Consider the following 8,069-nt stretch of genomic DNA (forward strand, 5'->3'; position numbering starts at 1 on the left):
TTCTGGAGGTTCTTCTGCGACGGCGCGACCTCGCGGTCCGCGACGACGGCGGCGACGACAGCGATGGCGGCGGGACTGAGCCCGATGCCGAACTCGCCTGGGGCACGCGGCGCCGGCATCATCGCGGTCACCTCGTCGACGAGCAACAGAAGATCCGACGGATGCGGCGGGCGCTGGACAGCTCGGCGGCATCGACCATCACCTCGTCGACGAGCCATCAGTTTTCTCACGAACAGGTCGACGTCTGTCGACCGAGCATCCTCCGTTTACTCTCCCTGCGGCGAGCTACGGCGAGGGATTTTCTTTCTCCTCACTAGGGATTTATTTTCCCTAAGGATTTCTTTCTTTTCCTCATCCGCACTATCAAGTAAACATAGCGTAAGTTACAACCCGGATATCCTACCTATTGCACCATTGCCCCGGGGACGATGAAGCCATGAAATATTAACTCAATGTTTTCCCCCATTAATTAATTATCTCCACCAATATTAATAAATGCAACTAGTCTCGTTTTCTTCTGCCCTCATCTCATCAATCAAGTAATTGTATCGACATCTAGACTTCCTAAAGAACTCAACCACATCAAGGATATATTAAAAAAATTATCTCATCGTATATTTTATCTTAAAAATATTTTTATTTCAACAATATTATAGTAGCTACGGAGCATAACTGTAATAAATTATAATAGCTATCCTTCTTAATTGCTATATGTAATAAATTGCTACATCTTATATTTTACTTATAAAATATTTTTTCAAACTTGATTAAAATTATTTTAATATAATTAAAATCACTTAAATACTTTTGTAACAATAATAAAAAGTATTTAAGCTATTTTAATTATGTTAAAGTGATTTTAATAAGTTTGGCTAATTTTAATCAAGTTGATCAATAATATTTTAATATAAAAATATTTTATTTTAATAAAAAATAAAAATACTTTTAAAATTTGATAATAATAAAAAAGACACACTATTTTAAAAATTTTCAATAAAAAAATATCATCTTGCATTATTTTAATTGATAAATATGATTTATAAACTTTGTTCAGAACATAATTATTCACAAACATGTCACAATCTTTGTTCATGAGTATTAACGAACTGAATACATATGTGTTTAAGATTATTCATTTAATTTAATGAGTTATGCAAGTTTGTTCATCTAATTTAATTTGTATATATTGAACGAATATAAGTAAGTTGTTACCAAGTCGAACATCCAATTTATTCATGAACGTTTGATTAAGTCTTGATATTTTCTCAATGTGGAGGGTCACAAAAGGATAATTCACAACAACTAGGGGTCACGTTTTCTATAAAATTTGATGCAGCTTTCTATAAAATTTTGGTAAAGTTTTTGTTGATCTGTAGCCTTTGAGCTCTTCGATCGTTTCAACATCTCATGGCTGTTGTCTGCTTCAGTAGGAATATATCTCTCTATGAGATATACATCGATCACTAGTGTGAATTTATGATCAGATTTTTGTTTTCCAAGTCTTCTTCCACAGTTGGTGTGTTTTGTTTTCCCTGGTCTTCCACATGGTGTGTGGAGTTGACCCTGAAGTCAAAAGTTAGAAGAAATAAAATTGTGGCTAGTGGAAAGTGATGAGATCATGAAAAAGATATGCAAGACAATCTCTGTAGAGTCAAGTTAGTCAATAGGAATAGTTAGGCAAGCACTAACTCTGATCGATGGTGACTTCCATGAAATTTCCTGTTAATTTTGAACAAATTAAATAAGGGATATATAGAGGAAGAAAAATGCTACTCATGAGTTCTTGTTGATCTGCCTTTAAACTACTCTGTGTGCAAACATCTCTCTCATCTCATGGCTACTACTACTGCTATACTCGAGCTTCTTCTTCTTTACCTCTTCTGGATTTCTCTCTTATTTCTCTCTGGATCTTTGCAACTCTGCATAGAGAAGGAGAGGAAGGCTCTGCTGAACGTGAGAAGTGGCTTACCTGATGTTGATAGGCAGCTATCTCCATGGAAGGGCGATGACTGCTGCAGTTGGGAACGTGTAGGATGCAACAACATCACAGGTCATGTTATCAAACTTGACCTCTCTTTTTATTATTTATGCATATGATCACTGTTGTCAACACAAGCGAGATGCATCCTTCATTGTTTCATTTGAAGCATTTGAAGTATTTAGTTATAAGTGGGAACAACTTTTGATGGCCATCAAATTCCTGGCTCCATTGGATCTTTAACTCAATTGCAGCACTTGGACCTTTAGGCTGTGATTTCGGAGGAGAAATTCCCCACCAACTTGGCAATCTCTCCCATCTACGTTATTTATCTCTATTTGATAATCGGATTTCTGGAAAAATACCGGCATCTTTTGTCCATCTCAGAAATCTGCAGTTCCTGTACCTGAGCGGTAATAACATCAGCGGAGAGATACCAGAAGATATTGGAAACCTCAAAAACATAGAAGGCTTGTTCCTCCATCAAAACCGTCTTGAAGGTGTAATACCGAAAAGCATAGGAAACTTGAGTAAAATGTCAGATGCTGAAGCTTTCTGATAATAGAATTGTTGGAGGCTTACCGGAGACTATTGGCAATCTAACTGCATTGCAGAGTTTGGATTTATCAGATAATCAGATTAGTGGAAAGATACCAGATTCAATTGGAAATCTCCACCACTTAGAAGACCTTGATATCTCTGGTAACAACATAAGTGGATCGATTCCTGATACCTTAGGAAGTCTATGCAACTTGAGTATAATCAATCTCTCTTATAACAGTATGACAGGGAGTGTTGTTGAATTCTTTGAACAACTATCAAGATGCAGAACTAATAAACCTCTTTCACCTTGACTTGTATGACAATCAGTTTAACGGTCCTTTTCCAAGTCATTTTGAGAGGCTTCAGAGATTAACTTATCTTGACCTTGCTTCAAATCAATTGAGTGGCTCAGTTCCAGCATCCTTGGGGAAATTGTCTGCATTAGAGTTCTTAGATCTATCTTAAACTATTTGGTTGGAGACATCACAGAAGCCCACTTTGCCAATCTCACAAATTTACATTACATGGATATATCTTACAACAACTTGTCACTCAAAGTGAGCCAAGATTGGCTTCCTCCATTTCAAGCAACGGGAATCACAATGCGCTCTTGCAACTTGGGACCCAGATTTCCTCCATGGCTGCGGAACCAAACCAGTTTATTTGAACTAGACTTATCAAATAATGGAATATCAGATGCTTTTCCTGATTGGTTTTGGAGATTGTGCTCATCGGGAATGAGGCTAAATGTTTCTCACAATCAGATGAGAGGGATATTGCCGCGCTCTTCAGAATGCTTCAATTATGTAAGTTGGTTTGATTTGAGTTACAACAACTTTGAAGGCTTCATTCCACCAATGCAATCTAATTTTTTGGACCTTTCTCACAATGTCTTTTCTGGACCAATTCCTAAAAGCATGTTTGGTGAGTATAGCATTTCCTATCTGATTTTGTCCAATAACAAACTGAATGGCAGCATTCCGTCTTCCATTTGTACACAAAGAGAATTGCTAATTGTGAGCCTTGCTGACAATGAGTTATCTGGAGCATTCCCAGATTGTTGGGGTAATGCATCATGGCTAGCAATTATTGATGTTTCCAACAACAAATTATCCAGTGGCATTCCCAGAACATTTGGGCTTTTAAAAGGATTACAATCATTGCATATGAATAATAATAATTTATCTGGTATGATTTCTTCAACTTTACAACATTGCAATCAACTTGTAGTTATTGATTTGAGCTGGAATAAATTGTCCGGAGACATACCCAATTGGTTTGGAAGGAGATTGTCAATATTGCGAGTTCTTTCTCTAAGGTCAAATAATTTCACTGGAGTAATACCATCACAACTCTCTCTGATCCCATCCCTCCAAGTGTTAGACCTGGCTCACAATAATCTCTTTGGCTCCTTGCCTCCAAGTTTTGGCATGTTTAGCTCCATGATGACAAGCCAGAACAAAAATGAATCTGCCCCATTATATGTTGTATATGATGATTTCTCTTTATTACTCGGAGAGTGTCATCATAAGTGCTAAAGATTCAGAACTTCCGTTCACCACTTTGCTTTCAGTTGTCACCAGTATTGACCTCTCAAACAATAATCTCTCAGGTGACATTCCTAAAGAGATCACAAAGCTCCATGGCCTTCGCTTTCTCAACTTGTCTTCGAATTATTTGTCAGGAAACATACCAGATGAGATTAGTCACATGAGTCAACTAGAATCACTTGATCTTTCAGATAATCAATTGTCGGGTAGAATTCCTTCAAGCATCTCTAATTTAAATTTTTTAGGCACCCTAAATTTATCTTACAACAATCTTATTGGGAAAATACCAACGGGCACTCAGCTACAAACTTTCACCAACTTGTCCTACATCGGCAATCCTAAGCTTTGTGGGGAGCCACTTCAAATCAAGTGCCCAGGCGACACCCCAACCATTGATGATGGAGTGACAAAGAAAGAAGAGGACATGCATGAAGATGAAGAGTATGGAGGAATTTGGTATTTCATTGGCTTTGCTCCTGGATTTGTGTTTGGCTTCTGGGGATTCATGGGTGCAGTTATGATCAAGAGAAGCACAAGAATCAAATACATCCTACTCATTGACAGGATTTGCAATTGGTTTGCGTATATGTAATCAAAACGTAGCCTTAAATAGGCTTGAACTTATTCTAGAATTTATGTATACAATAAGAGCTTGTAATTTTATAATATTCAAACCAAGATAATTGTTGTAATGGATTAAGGTTGACATTAGTATTTAAATTATGAATCATGTATGTAAAGTGTGCTTAAGTGAAATTATATTGTTTATCCACTAGTTCTTTCCTCAAATATGTGTGTGAGACACTGATAACCTTCATGTTGTGAACATGAGATCTGCATGTTTATGTGTTTTTTCTTTGGTATATTAGTGTTGAATGCATTCTACATGAACTTTGCCAACTCAGGCATAATCAAGATTCAAAATCTTGAATCATGTTGAAACAGTAGGGTTGGTTGATTGATTGATTTCTCCCTTTTTGGTTGGCTGTGGAGATACGCATTGGTTGGTTTGAATTCACTGGAGTGACGAGGGTCGAGGCGCCATTGACAGCAAGAGGCCCGTGGTTGATACTTTCGGATTCTAGGGTTTAGGACGAGGCATAAAGATTACTTCTTCATATATAAAAGTTCCCCAATTTCTCTACATCGAAGGTATGCTCCTTCATTTAATTTGATAGCTACTGCTTCATGAGATCTTATGATTTGGTGAATGAAGTAATAATTGTGCAAAACTGGAGAGTAATCTGTTGCTTGAGGGAAGATGGTTGGCGCTGCTGAAAGAAATGGCAATCATCTTCACTCCAATGGATTCCTTCACAGCTCGATTCTGCACTGGTTCTTTCTATAAAACACTAGGGTTAGAATCTCTTCTAGTACATGCAGACTTTCGAAGTTTGGAACGAATGGGATCATCAATTTCCCTCTGAAAAAACAGTCTAGGCCATCATTCATCTTAAATACAAGTGTTAATATGTTTCAGTCTCCTCAAGTGATACTAACAATCTTAACACACATCTGTGTGAAGATAATCAAAGGATTCCCTTCTTCCAATTCGACCGGGAGTTCATGTAATGAAGTAGAAGATAGTTTTAGTAGTCACTCTCTGCTCATACTTGTGTGGTTTTGCATGTGAAATAATAGCTGGAGTTCCAACTGAGAATGCTCTTTATCTAGGAGGACCTAACATCGCATCGGAGATATATATAACAAGGAATATGCGAATGCTCGGATTTGCAGGGCAGAAAAGTGGAGGAAACCCCTTGCCAAATTCTTGCAGCAGGCGCATTTCATCGTGTGGGATAACATCGGAGATGGAGATGATATTCATTACTCATTTGTTATCCGAGCAACCTAATGAAAAACTGGCTAGCCCGTTGTTATCCGATACATATGTGACCCTCTTGAAGGGGTGCAATGCATGGTGATGTAGGGGTAATAGATGATGTGGTTCCTTTTTGGATGGAGGTCAAGAGTCCAATGAAAGTCATGCCTATGGCTGACTTGGCAGTACTAGTCAAATGGACTCTAAGGAAGATGGTTCCACTTGAAGTGAAGTCGTGTCGAGACGAACTAAGGGCTCAATCTCATATCGCCACCTTGGCCACCTCAGCAGTTCAGCATCTCGACACCTCACTATCTAAGCCTCAAATGTCACCTCAGCCTCGGATCCTAATTTCACACACCCTCAGACGCATTCCATATCTTAAGTGTCAATCTTTGTCTTTTGTGGATCCATGAACAAGCTGCGAATATTCCTCAAACACATGGCAACATAAAAATAAAAGAGCAACTATGAAGTTGTCAGATCTTGTTCCCTTGAATATCCTTTTTCTACACATAATGCTAAAAACATGACAATATAAGAATAAAAGAGTAGTTATGAAGTTGTCAAATCTGGTTCCCTTGAATCTCTTTTTCTACACATAATGCCAAAAAGAAACAAAATCAATCAACATCTATTAGATTTGGTCTCCTTATACACTTTCATAATAATGCCGCCTTAGTCAACGTGGAGATGCTATCTCAACGGTTATATAAATTCTGAAAAAAGTTTTTTAAAGGGACGACTCTTCTTGGCTGGCTGATTCAACTTTCTGAACTCTTCTTCTTCCTCTTTTATATTTTAATTTTTCCTTTCACGGAATATTAACTTGAGCGTCGGAGTGTCGAGATTCCCTGGTACCAGTCTAACCTCTTCTTTGAAGTGTGATTCAGGTTCAGATCAGGTTCCGCTCTTTGGCTCAACCCGAAGATTATCCGCGTCGGACAGTTTGTTGACTGGTAGTTTGACCATCCGAGTATTTAGCTGGAACACATGGTATGGATGAATGCTCACCAACGGAGAACTAGCCCCAACATGGGTGATAGTAGTTCCGATATCTTGAGCACGCAATGCACAATAGAAAATTCTAGAGACCGGAAAATGTTTCGGGCGTCGAAATAGTAACAATGTCATTTTTTATTTTATTATTTATTTTTTTAGTTTACGATTAAATCATTTAAGATTTTTTTCCTTTAGGATTTAAGAGTTGGATTATAATATTAAACATAAAAAAATTTCAAATGAAAAAAATTTAGTTGCTTATAAAAATATGTCGGATAAAAAGTGGAGGATAACAATCTAACACATCTAATGAGAAATTAATTTTTTTTATTTTAAAATTTTTTTTATGGTATTGATTTTCAAAAACCAATGCTACATTCAAATTCAGTATAACACTCAAATTCAGCATCATGCAAATTCAACATGACACGCTGAGTTGCTGGATTTGCATGGTGCTGGATTTTCAAATCCAAAGCTATTATAGTGCTGGATTTAATAGTGTTAAAATATTAATTTAATATAAATTTTTAATTTTTAATGAAAATCCTTAATAAAATAATTAAAATCATATTTTAATATTTCTTATTTATTTTTATTAATTTATTTCACTTTTTTATTTTTTGAAATTAGATATTAAAAAATAGTTTTTTTACTTTTTATTTTTAATTTTTAATTAAAATTTTAAAATTAAAATAAAAAATAGATAAATTTAAAGTTTAAGATTTATCTTGAGTTTAATGATTAAATTTTAAAAAATAAATTTAATTTATCGATATATCTTTTTATATGAAAGTTTTTAATAATATAATTAAGTTTTTATTTTTTTTTTAATCTTAATCTCTACACACCAATTGAGAGAAAAAAGAGAAGAGAGGAGAGATGTTTACCTGTATTTCGAATCATAAAATTAATTTTTTTATGAATTGTGACTAAGATGCATGCTTTGGAATAAGATAATAGATGAGCCGTTGGTAGGAGAGGCATAATGGAAAATAGATATATATATCCATTGAGAATTCTGAAAGTATAGTGCGTCTTTTGAGAATTTAATAATTTAATTAAGTGTGTTCTTTAGTTAATTACCGTTGTAAGTTTGTGAGATTGCCTAAAGTGTTTGGAAGACTAGACAACTCATTTGAACTAATTAATATCAAGGTTGGCTAAATTATGGTAA

At 35.9% G+C, this 8,069-nt stretch overlaps 1 pseudogene; it reads left to right on the forward strand.

Moving 5' to 3' along the window:
• Nucleotides 1–1,833: 1,833 nt before the first annotated feature.
• Nucleotides 1,834–4,777, forward strand: LOC141832171 (receptor-like protein EIX1; annotated as a pseudogene).
• Nucleotides 4,778–8,069: the final 3,292 nt, after the last annotated feature.

This window comes from Curcuma longa, chromosome 7, assembly GCF_044706935.1.
Source record: "Curcuma longa cultivar G26 ecotype Majalengka, Jawa Barat chromosome 7, ITB_CL_G26_1.1, whole genome shotgun sequence".
NCBI classification, from domain to species: Eukaryota; Viridiplantae; Streptophyta; class Magnoliopsida; order Zingiberales; family Zingiberaceae; genus Curcuma; species Curcuma longa.